This window comes from Ovis canadensis, chromosome 11 (assembly GCF_042477335.2).
Source record: "Ovis canadensis isolate MfBH-ARS-UI-01 breed Bighorn chromosome 11, ARS-UI_OviCan_v2, whole genome shotgun sequence".
Lineage (NCBI taxonomy): Eukaryota > Metazoa > Chordata > Mammalia > Artiodactyla > Bovidae > Ovis > Ovis canadensis.
Window position 1 is genome coordinate 65,030,730 of NC_091255.1, and position 18,056 is coordinate 65,048,785.

General features: G+C 49.0%; 1 long non-coding RNA gene across 1 annotated transcript in view; it reads left to right on the forward strand.

Annotated features, from left to right (window-relative positions):
* The window catches only part of LOC138415426 (uncharacterized), a 24,123-nt gene extending 11,405 nt beyond the window's left edge, over nucleotides 1-12,718 (forward strand). The window contains exons 2-4 of the long non-coding RNA XR_011247236.1: nucleotides 1,570-1,797; nucleotides 2,151-2,956; nucleotides 12,232-12,718. This is a non-coding gene — a long non-coding RNA (uncharacterized lncRNA). The remainder of the gene's footprint in view (nucleotides 1-1,569; nucleotides 1,798-2,150; nucleotides 2,957-12,231) is intronic.
* The last annotated feature ends 5,338 nt before the right edge of the window (nucleotides 12,719-18,056 follow it).

Below are 18,056 nucleotides of genomic sequence, written 5' to 3' on the forward strand. Positions count from 1 at the left end.
TTGGGACCTTCTTGTCCCAGGCTCATCTGCCTCCACTGCCCGTCTGTGTAAGGAAAAAACAGCTCATGACAATGGAGGCAAAGGTCTTTAGGCTTTCCCAAACTGAAGTACACAGCTTTAGAGTTTGTTGTGTTTGTTTAAAAAGCAGATTTCTGGGCCCCATTCTGAACTCTGGAATTTTGGTCTCTAACCAAAAAGAAGACTAAGTGCCTGTTTTTAAAAATCTCTGCTCCCCACCCCCAAATATGATTAATGATCCACACTGCCTTTGAGAACCAAGGTTAAGTCAAGAATTGTTCAAATATGAAAATTAAGAAAAAAAAAGAAGAATTGTTCAGGTCAGCTATGAGGAGAGGAAAGTGGAATAGAGGCCAAACGCAAACAGCACAGATGGTCCGTGGAGGCGTCTGTGTTGCCACAGCCAAGGGGGCAGGTTCCCTGCTTTCAGGGGATGAGGGTCATTGGAAGATGAGCATAAGTGTTAGAGGAACCACTGACCAAGACCACCCGCACTGGCCAGACAAGATAGGTTCACTTGCATGAGTTATCTTAAAACAGGAGGTCCTGGTAAGCAATGCGGAACTCACAAGCTACCGACAAAAGTAAGAATTCGGGAAAGGTCAAAAGGAGTGAAAGGACACCAGTCTGTATGTCCTACCAACCCCCCTGAACCCTTCTGGATGGAGTCCGTCTTGGCTGAGAGATGCGCACGCCACCAGGAAGGCCCCTGTGTCGGAGCGACTGGCCAGAGACAGCCCCCAAACTAACCCCATAACCATAAAACCCAAGGCTCTGAGCCAGCTGGCAGAGCTGTTCCCCGGGGCTCCCTGACCTGCCAGCTGTCCACCCAGGCGCCCCTTTCCAGCAACGCCTCTGGCTTTGTCAGCAAGTGGTCTCCCCAGGCAAGTCCCACCTCTGGAAGGAGTCCCCTCCTGCAACAGAAGGCTGGAGCCAGAGTGGGAAGCGCAGGGCACCCATGAGGGATGCGTTCCAGGAAAGGAGAGTCTTGCACCTTTCTGTTCCACTGTGGCACAGCCACACTGTGGCTCTCCTGGGCTGAAGGCATGACTGAGGATCCGGAAGCCACTGTTAGGTTTCTCTCCCTTTGCCTCGTGCTCCTGTCCCGAGTATTTTCCAGCCAGGTCTGAAATCATTCCAATTAGAGGCATGGTTCCTGCGTTTAAGATAACCTCAACTTATCCTAGAGTTGATCATAGCCTGAAGTGTATTATCAAGACTATACATTTTCTATAACACGGGGAACTCCGCTTAACATTCTGTAAGGGTTAGATAGCATCACTGGCTCAATGGACAATTACAGCAAACTCCGGGAGATAGCGGAGGGCAGAGGAGCCAGGCGTGCTGTGGGTCATAGGGTCGCAGAGTGTCAGATGGGACTTCACAACTGAACAACAGCAACAAATGAGAAAAGAATTTGAAAAAGAATGGATACTTGTATATGTATAGGATCACTTTGCTCTGCAGTTGAAACTATCACAACATTAATCAACTATATTCTAATATAAAAATTAAAAAAAATTATTTTTATGTTTTGTGTTTTTTTTTCAGACTCTGTATTTTAGGAAGTTCTCCAAGTGATTGTTGTGTCTAATAGGATTTGAGAGCCACTGAAATATCAATCTGTTTTAGAGACAAGCAAATACTTCCCAGGAACATAAACGATGAGCAGAACTGGGGCTCAGAAGTGGAGCGGCAGCTGACGGGAGAGTAAATGATTGCAGAGCTGTCTGATTAAATGAACGCACTCCTGGGAGCTGAGTTTTCATGGGGAGTGAAGTAAGGAGAGTGCGTGAGGGTGTGGAGCCCTTGGGGGGATGATGTTGCCGTGACGGGCATTGGTTGGACCCATAAACTGAAGCCCCCTGACTCTTGCCTGTTGAAAGATGAGGATCCCAGAGGTGGGAAGGGAGCAGAAGGCAAGAAAATGTGAGTCAGCCCCCAAAGAAATACTTTTCAGGAGCTGATTCCTCATAGGTTTCCTTTCCCTGGAGATCAGAGGCAGTTATCGTTGAATTATTTTCTGTTGGTGTCTGGTCTTGCTCCTTCTTGTAAACAGGGGAGAATAGAATCTGACTTCCTGTTGGATCTGTTTCTTTCACTTTACTTTTGCTCTCGATGACTTTTGTTAGATAGGATGCTGTGTATAGCTGTACCATACAGAATGGCCTGCCTGGGGAACCCTGCCCGCCTGTGAATGACTGCCGAAAAGAAGAAATTTACACATCCTGTCCCTGATGCTGACCAAGCCAGCAGATATTCTGCAAGACTTACAGCCTTTTTACTTCCTCATCTCCTCCCCTTCTCTGTTTCATAAAAGAAACTGGCATCAAGACGCCGATAAAATGGTACTCTAGGGCATCTTCTCGGATGCCTGGCTTTCCGAAAAAAGTCGAATGGAGTCGCTATTTCTTGCCTCAACACCTCATCTCCTGCCCTGAGCTTGGATTCAGTAACATTCTCACCTGGACTCCTTTTTTTGGACCTGGTAGAGCTTCAGAGAAAAAGCAAGTCAGCTGAAGTGACGGCCTTGGATGCTGTCGAGGGGCCTCTTAGGTCAAAGTGACAGAGAGGAGGAAAGAAAAGTTTCCCTCCACTCTTCCAAGTTCTGCTGGAAACGGTAACGAAACACACACACAAGACACGTTTATTAACATGTGTACCTTGTGTGCACATGGGGGACGTGTGCTTGCTCAGTGGTGTCCCACTCTTTGGGACTCCCATGGACTATTGCCCACCAGGCTCCTCTGTCTATAGGATTTCTCCAGGCAAGTATCCTAGAGCGGATTTCCGTTTCCATCTCCAGGGGATCTTCCCAACCCAGGAATCAATCCTCGGTCTCCTGCATCTTTTCCTAAATCTCCTGCTTTGCGGGCCAATTATTTACCTACTGAGCCATCGGGGAAGCTCACGCAGGCAGGGATAACCAGAGTGGAAAGTGAGTAACTCAAAGAGGCAGCTCAGAATTCTGACCTACTGTCTTCAGCAAAAGACAAAAGAGAGGTGTGAGGGAGACTGCTTAGGGGGACGTAACCAAGAAAGGCGTGATCCACAAGAGGACGGGTCACAGACTTCTGTCGACACCTCCTCCATTGAAACGATTGTCAGGATTTAGAGTTGCCATCCTCTTCCTGGCACGGAGAGGGAGACGCCTCTACAAATGGAGATTTCTTTCATAAATAGGAGTTTCCCTTGCCAGAGGGTAACTGTGGCTCCGCCTTCAGAGTTTCTCCTGCATGTGCTGTTTCTCAAAATAGTCCTTGTGCCTAAGAGGCGTGTTTGGGGGTGGGATATTCCACCACTCTTTAGTGAAAGTCTTGGGAAAGTCACGCCCAGTAACCTCCCTTGATGTTCTCCAAAGGCTCCACTTGCCATGAGGAGGCACACCTGGAGATTCTTTGCATCCAATTTTCATAGATGATACTGGTCATTCAAAAGGAAATTTCGAATGCCACTGCTTTTTCTTATTTCCTTTCTTCCCCATTGCCTCATTTCACTACAAGCATTGGCTGTTTGCTGCTATCAGGTGGGGGTAGGAGCCACTAACTTAAGGGGAAAGAAGGGGAGTGGGTACTTCTCCTAGAGGGAGCCCGTGGCTCCTGGACCTCTGCTTGTCCAAGGTCATTTTGATCTGCTCAAAAGAAAGCAGCCGGGCACAGAGATTTACTCCCGACAACCCTTTCGCCCTAATACTGTATTACATTTCAAAATAGTATTCCTGCTCACTCTTGGGCCATTCCTAATCAGGGCTGAAAACAAAGACTCATTCCTGTTCTTAGACCCACCGTAGCAATGAAATGTGATCCAGAACAGCCCCTTCAGAGGGTGCCCAGCCTGCTGCTGCCTTTCTAATGCTTCTCCTCCAAAGACTGAGGGGTTCCCCCCAGGGCCCAGGACAAGAGCTACAGTCTGACCCCCACTGGCTGTCTCCCCACCCCTAGCACAACGTGCAGCCAGCTGTTGATGGTGCTTTGCAGCTGAAACAACCGGCTGCAGGGGGAGAGAGGGATCGAAATTGTAGACTCACGGAGCATCTGACTTCCTCAGCCATTCAGTTAAACTATGAGCGCTAGGCAGGGAGTCAGGAGACCTGGGTCCAGGACTCAGCCTGACTGCTGAGTAGCTGGTGGTACAGCTAGGAAGACTCTCTATAATAACAATAGCTAGTGTTTACTCTGGGGGCTCTGTAGTAAAGAACCTGTCTGCCAATGAAGGAGCTGCGGGTTGGATCCCTGGGTCCAGAAGATCCCCTGCAAAGGGAAATGACAATCCACTCCAGTATTCTTTCCTGGGAAATCCCATGGATAGAGGACCTGGCAGGCTACAGTCCATGGGGTCGCAAAAGAGTCAGACACGACTTAGTGATTAAACAACAATATTTACTCTGTGCCAGGCAGGTATAAGTTCCATATTAACTTCTTTGTTCCTCCCTACAGTCTCTAAAGTCGATATAATTATTCTACATGCTTATAAAATGAGGAAACTCAAAGAGGCCCAAATGAGGGGTTCAAAGTCAGTAACTAGCGAGTGATAGTTGACTCCAGAACTTGTGTTCTTAACTACTATGCACACTACCTTAGTTGAGATAGAAAAAAAGTATTTGCTGTCCTGTGAAATCTAGCGGCATAAAAGCAATAATATTTGTTATGACTCTGTTTCTAGGAGTCAGGGATCAAGGAATGATTACCTAGGAGATCTGGTTGGGAGTTTCTCATGAGACTGAAGCCAAGATGTTGGCTGGGGCGGCAAGTTCATCTGGTTGAAATCGTTCACGTCAGATTAAGGCTTGAACCCATGGGCCAGGTCTCGATCTCAGCCAAAACCTAATTTGGGACTCAAACCCACGAGGCTGCTACTTGAACCCAGCCAAAACCTACAGTCTTCTGACTGAGATCATAGACCACATTTCGGTACCTAATGAAGCTCAGATTCTTGATATCTCATCGCAGAAAGAAATCAGCAAGAGACAGCGTGATAGGGTAAGAAGTGGATTTATTTAGTGCAAAGCAGCCAGAGTGTGGGTCATTGCAGAGTTAGTGTGGCCTTGAAATGCGGTGTGGTTAGCTTTTATGATCTGGGTAATCTCATAAGCTAATAAGTGGGAGGATTACTCCAACTATTTTAGGGAAGAGGTGGAGGTTGCCAGGAATTGTGCCACTGCCCACCTTTTGGTCTTTGATAGTTGGCCTTGGAACTATCATGGCGACGTTGGGTGTGTCATTGGCTTACTGATGTGTTATAATGAGCATATATTGAGGATCAAGGTCTAGTTGAAGTTGACTTGTCTGCCATCTTGGACTTATATGATTCTGATCAGTTTCTGTTGTGCCCTTGGTTCAGTTCAGTTCAGTCACTCAGTCGTGTCTGACTCTGTGACCCCATGGACTGCAGCACGCCAAGCTTCCCTGTCCATCACCAACTCCCAGAGTTTGTTCAGACTCATATCCATCAGCTTGGTGATGCCATCCCACCATCTCATCCTCTGCCATCCCCTTCTCCTCCTGCCTTCAATCTTTCCCAGCATCAGCGTCCTTTCCAGTGAGTCAGTTCTTCCCATCAGGTGGCCAAAGTATTGGAGCTGCAATGTCAGCATCAGTCCTTTCAATGAATATTCAGGATTGATCTCCTTTAGGATTGACCAGTTGGATCTCCTTGCAGTCCAAGGAACTCTCAAGAGTCTTTTCCAACACCATAGTTCAAAAGCATCAATTCTTTGGCACTCAGCTTTCTTTATGGCCCAACTCTCACATCCATACATGACTACTGAAGAAACCATAGCTTTGACTAGATGGACCTTTGTTGACAAAGTAATGTCTCTGCTTTTTAATATGCTGTCTAGGTTGGTCATAGCTTTGTAACAGTAGGGAAAGAGGCCGGGCACAACTTTTGGAAAAATGGCATCACCCAAGGACACAACATAAAGGATTAGAATCATACGGGACCAAGATGGCAGACAAGACTAGACCTTAATCCTCAATCAGTAAGTGGAATGCCATGCCTAGAAGTACCATGACAGTTCCAAGGCACTGTTAAAAGACCAAGGAATGGGCAGCGGCCCAAATCCTGGAAATCTCTGCCCCTTCCCCAAAATAGTTGGAATAATCCTCCCACTCATTAGCATATGAAATTCAGTTCAGTTCAGTCGCTCAGTTGTGTCTGACTCTTTGCAACCCCAGGGACTGCAGCATGCCAGGCCTCCCTGTCCATCACCAACTTTAGAGTTTACTCAAGCTCATGTCCATTGAGTCAGTGATGCCATCCAACCATCTCATCCTCTGTCGTCCCCTTCTCCTCCTGCCTTCAATCTTTCCCAGCCTGTAAAAACTAACCACACCAAATTTCACAGCCACATTCACCCTCTGCGATGGCCCACACTCTGTATCTGAATAAATCCATTTCTTACCTATCACTTTGTCTCTCACTAAATTCTTTCTATGATGAGACATCAAGAACCTGAGCTTCATTAGGTTCTGAAACCAGGTAAAAATTCTCCAAACCAGGCTTCAGCAATATGTGAACCGTGAAATTCCTGATGTTCAAGCTGGTTTTAGAAAAGGCAGAGGAACCAGAGATCAAATTGCCAACATCCACTGGATCATTGAAAAAGCAAGAGAGGTCCAGAAAAACATCTATTTCTGCTTTATTGAGTATGCCAAAGCCTTTGACTGTATGGATCACAATAAATTGTGGAAAATTCTGAAAGAGATGGGAATACCAGACCACCTGACCTGCCTCTTGAGAAATCTGTATGCAGGCCAGGAAGCAACAGTTAGAACTGGACATGGAACAACAGACTGGTTCCAAATAGGAAAAGGAGTACGTCAAGGCTGCATACTGTCACCCTGCTTATTTAACTTCTATGCAGAGTACATCATGAGAAACGCTGGACTGGAAGAAGCACAAGCTGGTATCAAGATTGCCGGGAGAAACATCAATAACCTCAGATATGCAGATGACACCACCCTTATGGCAGAGAGTGAAGAAGAACTAAAAAGCCTCTTGATGAAAGTGAAAGAGGAGAGTGAAAAAGTTGGCTTAAAGCTCAACATTCAGAAAACGAAGATCATGGCATCCAGTCCTATCACTCCATGAGAAATAGATGGGGAAACAGTGGAAACAGTGTCAGACTTTATTTTTTGGGGCTCCAAAATCACTGCAGATGGTGACTGCAGCCATGAAATTAAAAGATGCTTACTCCTTGGAAGAAAAGTTATGACCAACCTAGATAGTATATTGAAAAGCAGAGACATTACTTTGCCGACTAATGTCCGTCTAGTCAAGGCTATGGTTTTTCCAGTAGTCATATATGGATGTGAGAGTTGGACTGTGAAGACGGCTGAGTGCCGAAGAATTGATGCTTTTGAACTGTGGTGTTGGAGAAGACTCTTGAGAGTCCTTGGACTGCAAGGAGATCCAACCAGTCCATTCTGAAGGAGATCAACCCTGGGATTTCTTTGGAAGGAATGATGCTAAAGCTGAAGCTCCAGTATTTTGGCCACCTCATGCGAAGAGTTGACTCATTGGAAAAGACCCTGATGCTGGGAGGGATTGGGGGCAGTAGAAAAAGGGGACGACAGAGGATGAGACGGCTGGATGGCATCACGGACTCGATGGACGTGAGTCTGAGTGAACTCCGGGAGTTGGTGATGGACAGGGAGGCCTGGCGTGCTGCAATTCATGGGGTCGCAAAGAGTTGGACACGACTGAGCGACTGAACTGAACTGAACCATGGGTTTTGCCTGGATTCGAGTCCCAAGCAGGGTTTTGGCTGGGTTTGAGTCCTAGCACATGGGTTCGAGTCCCAATCTGTGGTAAACAGTTTCAGCTTTTCCTCCAAGGAGCAAGTGTCTTTTAATTTCATGGCTGCAGTCACCATCTGCAGTGACTTTGGAGCCCAAGAAAATAAAGTCTGTCACTGTTTCCACTGTGTCCCCTGTGCCATGAAGTGATGGGCCTGGATGCCATGATCTTAGCTTTTTGAATGTTGAGTTTTAAGCCGGCTTTTTCACCCTCCTCTTTCACTTTCATCAAAAGGCTCCTGGGTTCCTCTTCGCCTTCTGCCATAAGGGTGGTGTCATCTGCATATCTGAGGTTATTGATGTTTCTCCCAGCAAGCTTGATTCCAGCTTGTGCTTCCTTCAGCCCGGCGTTTCGCATGATGTACTGTGCATTCAAGTTAAATAAGCAGGGTGACAGTACGCAGCCTGTATATTGTGTTGTGTTCTCAGGTTCTGTTGTTCTTTCAAAGGTTGTACCCTGCCCCCTTCCTTCCTATTTTATCACAGCTGGACTGGGGCTGCAGGATCTGCTTCCAAGATGGTGCCCTCATGTGGGGCTGATTGTTGGCTGGAGGCCTCATTTCCTTATCACATAAACTGAATGGCCTCGGGCTCTGGGTTTTCCCAGTGCAGGCGTTCCAAGAGAGGGTGAGGCAGAAACTGAACACAGTGACTGACCCAGAGATGGTATGCACTGTTATTTCTACAAGATCTTATTGGTTATGTTATCCAAAAACTGAGTTCGCCTCTTGGTGGGTGTTTGAGCCAAAAGACACAATCAAGCCAAAGATAGGGAGAAGAAAGAATTCATTACTTGCAGCAGGTAAAGAGAATACCTGGGATTTTTCTCAAAGCAGTGTCTCTCTGAACAACAAATTTGCAGAAGTTTTAAGCTAAGTGAGCTTCCGTGATGGCTCAGTGGGCAAAGAATCTGCCTGCAATGCAGGAGACATAGGAGACAGGGGTTCTATCACTAGGCCAGGAAAGATCCCCTGGAGAAGGAAATGGCAACTCACTCCAGTACTCTTGCCTGGGAAATCCCATGGCCAGAGGAGCCTGGCGGGCTACAGTCCATGGGGTCACAAAGAGTCAGACAGGACTTAGTGACAGGGTTTTGTTTTGTTTTGTTTTAAGCTAAGGGTACATGCATATTCATGAAGGGGCTTGGGCAGCAGAGGACAGAGTCTAAGCTTTAGTTGATTAAGTCACGAGGGTCAGAAAAAAGTCATTGTCACCCCTTAGGTGCCCTTGATCTGTGAGTACTTCAGGCTGATCTTTACCATTGAAACAGAACTGGGAGCCTTTACAACTGACACGTTATCTTTGTTATTATTAATTTTCTTGCTTGAAAATAGTCCTTTGTTTCTGCTTTCTTTTACTCCCTGAAGACCATTAATTACTGAGACCTCTTCAAAGGCAAGGACTGTGGGTAGGCTTAGATCACAAAATGGGTTAGGCCAAAAATGACTTTTTGGGATTTCCCTGGTGGTCCAGTGGTTAAGATTCTAAGTTTCCACTGCAGGGGACCCAGGTTCGGTTCGATCCCTGGTCAGGGGATTAAGATCCCACATCCCACGTCAGGTGGCACAGCCAAACAAAAAAAAAGACTTTCATCAAGAAAGCTGGGCCTGGTTCTCTTTCTCCAAGGACATTTATCCTATCTGCTTACAGGTATGCAGGTCAGCCTTATTCCGTGTGGAAGGAAACTACACAGAGAGGTGAATGTCGGGGGGTGGGACTGTTAGGGGAAACACATTGGCTGAAACTGCTCACCCTGGCCGGGCACCAGAGTAACCATTTGCATGAGTTATTTTCCTGCAGGAGGTCCTGATAAGGACCACAGAACTAATAAGTCACCAACAACGAGAAGAGTTCAGGAAAGGTCAAGAGGAGATACCACATGTCCTGTGTGTCAGTCGCTCAGTCCTGTCTGACTCTTTGTGACTCCAGGGACTGTAGCCCGCCAGGGTCCTCTGTCCATGGGATTTCCAAGAATGCTGGAGTGGGTTGTCATCTCCTCCTCCAGGGGATCTTCCTGACTCAGGGATCGAACCCAGGTCTCCCGCCTTGCAGGCAGATTCTTTACTTCTGAGCTATCTGCCACATGTCCTACCACGTCCCAGAATCCTTCTCGATGATATCCATCTTGGCTAAGCAATGTGTGTACCACCAGGAAGGACTCCAAGTCAGAATGATTGGCCACAGAAAACCCAGAAACTAATCCCATCACCATAAAACCCAAGACTGTGAGCCACGAGGCAGAGCAGTTCTCCTGGGTTCCTTTACCCTGCTGCTCTCTGCCTGGGGCCCCTTCCCACTGAAGTCTCTTGCTTGTCAGCTCGTGTGTCTTCTTAGACAAGTCATTTCCAAATGTTAGAGAGCCCACTCTCAGGCCCTGGAAGGAGTTCCCCTTGCTGCAACAGGACCGCTGGGGCCATACTGGAGGCTGGCTCTCACAGATAGTAACATACATGAAGTAACTGGGTGGTTGGGAGGATCAAATTAAGAGACTGATGTCAACACGTGCAGTGAGTTTCCCAGGGCTGCTGAACCACAGAGACAGTGGCTTCAAACACAGGAAAGCGTCTTCTCACAGTCCTGGGGGCTGGAAGTCCAAAGTTGAGGTGTCGGGTGAGCCCTGTGCTCTCTGATGGCTCCCAGGATAAAGTCGTCCATGTCTCTTCCAGCAACTGGCAATCTTTGGAAGTTTTTTCTTTTTTGGCTGCCCCATTGCATGCTGGATCTTAGTTCCCTGACCAGGGATCAAACCTGTGCCCCTGCGTTGAGAACATGGAGTCTTACCCGTTAGACCACCAGGAAGGCCCCACATGGTTTTCTTATAAAGACACTGTCACATTGGATTGACATGTGGCAGTGGTCTAGTCACTTCAGTCGTTTCTTGACTCTTTGTGAGCTCCATGGAGTATAGCTTGCCAGGCTCCTCTGTCCATGAGATTTCCCAGGCAAGAATATTCTAGTGGGTTGCCATTTCCTTCTCCAGGGGATCCTCCTGACCCAGAGATAGAACCCGGATCTCCTGCATTGCAGGAGGATTCTTTACTGACTGACCCATCAGGGAAGCCCAGATTGGATTGAAGGACGACCTGATCCAATATAACTTCATCTTAACTTGTTAACATCTGCAAAATTCTGTTTCCAAAGAAGGTCACATTGACAGCTACCAGGTGTTAGGACCTCAATATATCTCTTTCTGGGGTTGGGGGGGTGCTTAATTCAACCCTTGCACGTGCTAGGCAATGTGTAAAACCCTGTACATAGGAATAGGCATCGTCTTAGATCACAGAGGTGCTGGTAGGAATAACGATGATGGGAGCCAGTGGTTAGAATGGTCAGCCTAGTCAACCGTCTTCTCATTGTCACGGCAGCGCAGGGACAATTCTTTAGGGCACTTTATTTTATATTTTTTTGGCTGCACCACATGGCACATGGAATCTTAGTTCCCTGAGCAGGGATCAAACTCACATCTTCTGCATTGGAAGCTCAGATTTTTAACCACTGTATTACCAGGGAAGTCTCAAGGTCACTTTAAAAGTCCTTGATGTCTTGGCCATTTTCTCAGGTCCTCTCATTGGAACTTCCTCATGGATTCCAGTGGGTTCTAGATTCTGGCCACAGGCTTTGTGTCTAACACTTCCCAGAGGCTCCTTCTACTCCAGAACCTCCTCTCCTGACTTCCCCACACATCTCCGTGGCCCACATCTCCTCCCTCTGTTTCTGAAGCCACCGTGTCTCTAAAAATCATCTCCTGGCGGAGTCCCGGCACCCCTCAAGAAACGCAGCTCAGTCCCTCATGCCTGGGCTCACCGACTCTGAAGCCAAACCCACCGCTGGTCAACGTGCGAGAAAAATGCTGGCAGGGAAGGGATTTCCCGTCGCAGCTCTGCCTCTGATTATCCTCCTCCAGCAAATCCCTTCAGGACCCTTTCTACCCGAGCCTCCTGATTCCTCAGGCACATGTCTTCAGATGCACACTGGATAAGTGTGTGCAAGAGGCAGGGTGTAAAGGAAACCCAGTCAGTCTCTGCCTTCGAACACGCATAATCTAATCAATGAGGTCAATGACAACAGTCACTGAGATGCGGGGTGATAGTCACAGAAGAGCACCAAGACCTTGGGCATGAAGACGGGGGATGCCATGGATGCTGGGGAGAGGGTGGGGGAATCCGGGAGAGGGTAAGAAAAGAGGTGGGATCTGAGCTGGACTGGGAACAATGAAAGGAATGCAAAGGCAGGACGGAAAGGAATTCCAAGCATGAGAGGAGACCTGGAGGCTGTGGGGTCTTGGTGGGTTCAGAAAGCAACAAGTAACCCCTTGTGGCTCATGCCAGGGGACTCCCTCTGACGGCTCCTGGGAGAGGATCCCTCCTTGCCTCTTATTTTTATTTATTGTTTTTTCTTCGCTTGCCTCTTATAGGTCCGGGGTCTCCAGGCGTTCCTTGGCTGGTGACTGCCTCATTCTCGTCTCTGGCTTCACGTGACCCAAGCCTCCGTGTCTTCTTTTCTGTCTGTAGAAGGACACTTGTCACTGAGTGTAGGGCCCGGCCAAATTCAGGATGATCTCATTTCAAGATCTTTATCTTTTTTGTCCTGCCCATTCGGCAGGGCTTCCGAGGTCTCAGTTCCCCAACCAGGGATTGAACTCTGGTCACGGCAGGGTGAAAGCACCAAGTCAGGGCCACTGGACCTCTAGGGGACACCTAGATGTTTATCTTAATTATATCTGCAAAGACCCTTATTCCAAAAGTTCCAAGTGAAAGTGTCTTTTTTTTTCCCCCCCAGTAGAGGAGAAGGGAAGAGATAGACACCATTCAACCCACTAACTCCCCCAGCCCCAGCCTCACCGGTTTTGGTTATCTGTTGCTATGCAGCAAATAACCCTTAAATGTAGTGACTTCAAGAAACAACCATCTCCTTACCTCTCGTGTTTTTTCTGGGCTAGGAATTCAGGAAGGGCTTGTCTGGGCAGTTCCCCCTCTGCAGGCTGGTTTGGGCTTCCTCACAGCATGGCCACCAGGGGAGGTCAGGCCATTCGTGCAGAGCGAGGCAGAGAGCTTCCGGGTTGTGACTTAATTTCCAGCATTACCGGGAGCCACTTCCGCGTGCTCTGCCATTCACAAAAGCTCACCCTCTCCCTGGGTTCACAGTAGCTCTCTGCAGACCAGAGAGATCATCCCCCTGACAGAGAGACAGGCTGAGCCAGGTGAGCAACTGCCACCTGGTCACAACCATGGGCGTGCAATCTTGCTGAGTCGCTCAGTCGTGCCTGACTCTTTGCGACCCCATGGACAGTAGCCCACCAGGCTCCTCTGTCCATGGGATTCTCCAGGCAAGAATACTGGAGTGGGTTGCCATTCCCTTCTCCAGGGGACCTACCGGACCCAGGCATGGAACCCGCATCTCTTATGTCTCCTGCTTTTGGGAGGCAGGTTCTTTACCACTAGCACCACCTGGGAAGTCCAAGGGCAGAACCCAGGAAAGTGACTTCAGGGCCTGTAATCATAACATGATCATAGAACCTGTGGTCACTTTCTCTTCTCCAGTATTTTGTTCTTTTGACCTGGAAAGGGCCTGACCCACCCCAGACTGCTATCTGGATGGTTTAAGGACAATAACGTTCTGTGCAAAGAAGGCCTGGGGACGGGCGGTCAGGTGCCCTGGCTCCCAGCCCTGGCTCTGCTGCTCCTGTGTGGTCTTGTGTGTACTTTCCTGTTCAATAACAAAATGAATCATGCCCGCCCTGCTCCTTTCATGGTCGTCACGGGTGAAATGAGGTTCAATAAGGTAGCATGCTTGCTAAGCTGCTTAATGCTCTTCAAATAAGAAGTGTCATATGCCGTCTCTCTGAGCTCCTCAGAGGGCCGTGAACCTCCTAGCTGCTTGACAAATATTTGTTGATTTTAATGTAAAGATTTCCTACCAACCCTAGAAAGAGCAGCGCCTCCCAGCAACTCAGCCCCGTTCTTAGGGCTGGTTACCAAGGGAGCCCATTGGGTCAAATCGTCAGTGAGGGACCATGGCCTTGGAGTCTGGGTGTTGTAAAGGGGCTTTCTTTTGCCCTGAAGTAGCCAGTGAATCGGAGAAGGCAATGGCACCCCACTCCAGTACGCTTGCCTGGAAAATCCCATGGGCGGAGGAGAGTGGTAGGCTGCAGTCCATGGGGTCTCAAAGAGTTGGACACGGCTGAGCGACTTCACTTTTACTTTTCACTTTCATGCATGGGAGAAGGAAATGGCAACCCACTCCAGTGTTCTTGCCTGGAGAATCCCAGGGATGGGGGAGCCTGGTGGGCTGCCGTCTATGGGGTTGCACAGAGTCGGACACGACTGAAGCGACTTAGCAGCAGCAGCAGCGGCCAGTGAATAAGACTGGGTGACTCTTTCAGGGTATTCCTACCACTGAGAGCTTTGTAAACAAGCTACCCCCAAATGTAATAGCTTTAAAGCAGTCTTTTGAACTCTCAACGTTGTGTGGCTTGACAGGGTTCAGCTGGCCCATTCTCACTCGGCCACGGGTTAGGGGCCTCTGTGCAGCTGTAATCAGGAAGCAGCTGGGGCTGTGGTCATCTGAAGGCCCCACTGGATGGAATATCTGAGGTTGTCAGGGCCTACCCCCATGTAGCCTCTCTGTCCAGGGGGACCGCCCAGCTTCTTAAGTGGCAGCTCACAGCTCCAAGGGGCTTCCCTGGTGGCTCAGACGGTAAAGCCTCGGCCCGCAAAGCAGGAGACCCAGGTTCGATCCCTGGAGTGGGAAGATCTCCTGGAGAAGGGCATGGCAACCCACTTCAGTATTCTTGCCTGGAGATTCCTCTGGATAAAGAAGCCTGGGGGCTATCGGCCCTGGGGTTGCAAAGAGTCAGACACGGCTGAGAGACTAACGCTTTTCACTTCACTTTTACAACTCCAAAAGCAGGTGGGAATGCCCAGTCTTGGAACTTCTGTGCTGTTCCAGTGGCTAAGACTCTATGCTCCCAACACAGGGGACCCAGGTCCCGTCCTTGATCTGAGAAGTAGATCCCACATGCCCACATCTAAAAAGATCCAGCATGCCACAACAAAGATTGAAGACCTTGAAACTAAGACCAGGCGTGGCCAAATAAATAGATTTAAAAACAAGAAAGAAAAATGGCCAGTCCTCTTGAGAGCTGGCTCAGCCTCCCTTGTGCCATATCCTCTCAGTCAAAGCAGCCACAAGGCAGCGTGGCTACAAGCAGGCGGAGAAATGGACCCTAGCTCTCGAGAGGGGAGTGGTGTGTACACACAAGGAGGGCAGGAATTGAGAGCCACCGTCTCTGACACAAGCTACCACCCAGAATAAGGGGCAGTCTTCACCACTCAGACTCCTGAGCTGCCCGGCTTTGACCAGCTGTTGCTATGACAACTCCTCCTTCCGAGGAGTGTGGGGGGACGGGGAGAAACCCCTCCATGGAGCACCTACTGGGCAGCCTTAGGCCCCTGCACCTGTCCCCCGGGTGCTGCTGGCTTGCCCAGGGCCACGGGAATCCTGTAGAGCTCAGCCCTGGGGCACCAAGGTCAGAACCACAGTTCAGAGGCCTGTATGTGGCCACCATCCAGCCTGGCCGCACGCCCTCGTCTGAGCACAGCCCTGACCTGGCAGTTGAATGGCTTTCTTGGGTGGCTTCTGATTGTCCGCTGGACAGCTGTGCAAGCAAAGCCCCTGTGTAGGGGTGGGGAGGGCAGCTTGAAGTGGAAGGGAGAAGCCGACCAACAATGCGTCATCAAGTGGCCGATCTCTCTTCAATAAAGAGCGTGTCACCAGGCCCCGTGTGTTTGCAGTTCTCAGGCAATGGAGTCTTGCTCAGCCAGCCTCTCCTCCCATTTATTTCCTGACTACACCCCTATTCCTGGTCCTTGCAGTGGCTCCTGTTAAACTCTATGACATCCCCCGGCTTTCCAAACCCACGCTTGTCCATCAGCAGATTTCTCCCATCCTGTGTCCTTTGGTTGCCGCCAAAATCTCCGCTTTGCCGCCCAGCGAATAAAAAATACGAGACAGAGTTTGGAAGAAATAGGAAGATGGCTTTAATCCTCTGCCAGGAGAGGGTAGAGCACAGCAGGCTACTGCCTCAAGAACTGTGCGAAGGGGAGCCCAGAGACTTGATATAGCCTGGGCCTCATGGTAAATGATGAGGCTCAAAGCAATGAAGGTCTTTGGGCTTCCCTGGTGGCTCAGTGGTAAAGAATCTGCCTGCCAATGTAGCAGACACAGGTTCGATTCCTGGGTCGGGAAGATCCCCGGAGAAGGAAATGGCAACCCACTCCAGTATCCTTGCCTGGGAAATCCCATGGACGGAGGAGCCTGGCGGGCTATGGACCATGGGGTTGCAAAGAGTCAGACACGACTGAGCGACTGAGCCCACACAGGCAGCGTAGTGTTAGCTTCCAGGCGTTCAGCCCAGGGAGTCAGTTATTTGACATATATACCTTTTATTTTTTCAGATTTTTTATTTACCCTTCCCTTTTGACTGTAACTAACTCTGTATGCCCTGGGGGAGACATTGCTTCTCTGAACCTCAGTTTCCTCACCTGTAACATGGAAATAATAAGAGCTACCTCATAGAGGGGCTTCCCTGGTGGTCCAGTAGGTTAGGAATCCACCTTCCAATGCAGGAGACGTGGGTTCGATCCCTGGTTAGGGAACCAGCATCCCTCACACCGCGGGGTAGCTAAGCCCTTGTGTTCTGGGGCCTGTGCTCCGTAACAAGGGAAGCCTGCATGCTGCAACAAAGACCTAGAGCAGCCAAAAAAGAAAAAGAAAAGATTTAACCTGGCAGTCCCTAGCACAGGTCTGATACATGCAAGAAGGAAGCTAACAGCCCTGCCCCCCAAACATATTAGGTGTTAAATGCTTTACATGGGTAATCTGATCCAAACCTCAGGGCTCCAGGAACCAAGGACTATTTTTATCTCTATTTTATAAAGCAAAGAAATTTTAAAGCTTAGAGAGATTAAGTAACTTGCCCAAGGTCATTTGGTTAGCAAGTGACAGCAACTCGGAGACTTGAACCCATTTTTTTCCCAGAGCAGACTGATCCTAAGCCCCGTGGCCTCTCTCCAGGCTTCCCGCTTTTTCTCTAGACTCACATCCCCCTGCAGATGGGTCACTCCGTGTTCATCTTTTTAAGTGGCCTATCTTGGAGATTTATGGAGCTACAAACACGTGTTCACAGGGGAGGCATCTGATCAGGTCAAGTTAAACTGAGCAAATTTCCCAGAGTTGGCGTGGGGGGCTCAGTTCAGTAAAAATCTGCTTCTTCTCCCCCCATACACACTTTCCTCGGGACATCCCTTGTAGTCCAGGGGCTAGGACTCAGCACACAGTGCAGGGCGCCTGGGTTCCATCTCTAGTCAGGGAACTAGATCCCCCATGCTGCGTGCCACGACTAAAGGTCCTGCATGCTGCTACTAAAACTGGGCACAGTCAAGTAAATAAGTATTAAAAAAAACCCCAAACTGTCCTGTCTGCAATGAGGGACAGTCAGGCCCTTGGGGAATTCAGGATAGCTACTGCAGGTCCAGGGCTTAGGGAGGATGGCTAGTCCTAAAGCCTGCTCTGACCTGCCTGGGCAGGAGTCTGGTGAATTACAACAGGGGTCAGTAAACCATACAGGCCAAAGGCTGGTCCTCTGCCTGTTTTTATAAATAAAGTTTTATTGGAACACAGCCACGGCCGTGTGTTGGTGTATTGTCTGTCTATGTTCACGCTGCAATGGCAGTGATGGAGACCACATAGCCGAAAAGGCAAAAACCTTTGGGACTTCCCTGGCAGTTCAGAGGCTAAGACTCTGAGCTCCCAATGGGCCTGGGTTCGATCCCTGGTCAGGAACTAGATCCCACATGCTGCAACTAAAGGTCCTGAGTGCTGAAACTAAGACCCGGCACAGCCAATTGAAATAAATCTTTTTTTTTTTTAAGCCAAAAATCTGTGCTCTTTGGCCCTTTACAAAAAAAAAAAAAAAAAAAAACCACCCATTGGGCTCTGAATTAGGGAAGGCCTCACCCTGCCCTCTGCATGACAGTCTCTGTCTGGGCTGCTAGAGGAGATTCATGTTTTGAGTAGGAGACTGTCTGTCGGAGAGGGTGTGGGTGTCTCGCCAATCTGATGGGCTGGGCTTGTTCATGGTGAGATTGAGTCGAGGTCTCAGCGGTGCTGACTCAGGACCCGGGTCATTTTTCACTCCTGCCCTCAGGCTATCATTGGCCACTGGGCAGCTATAGCCCC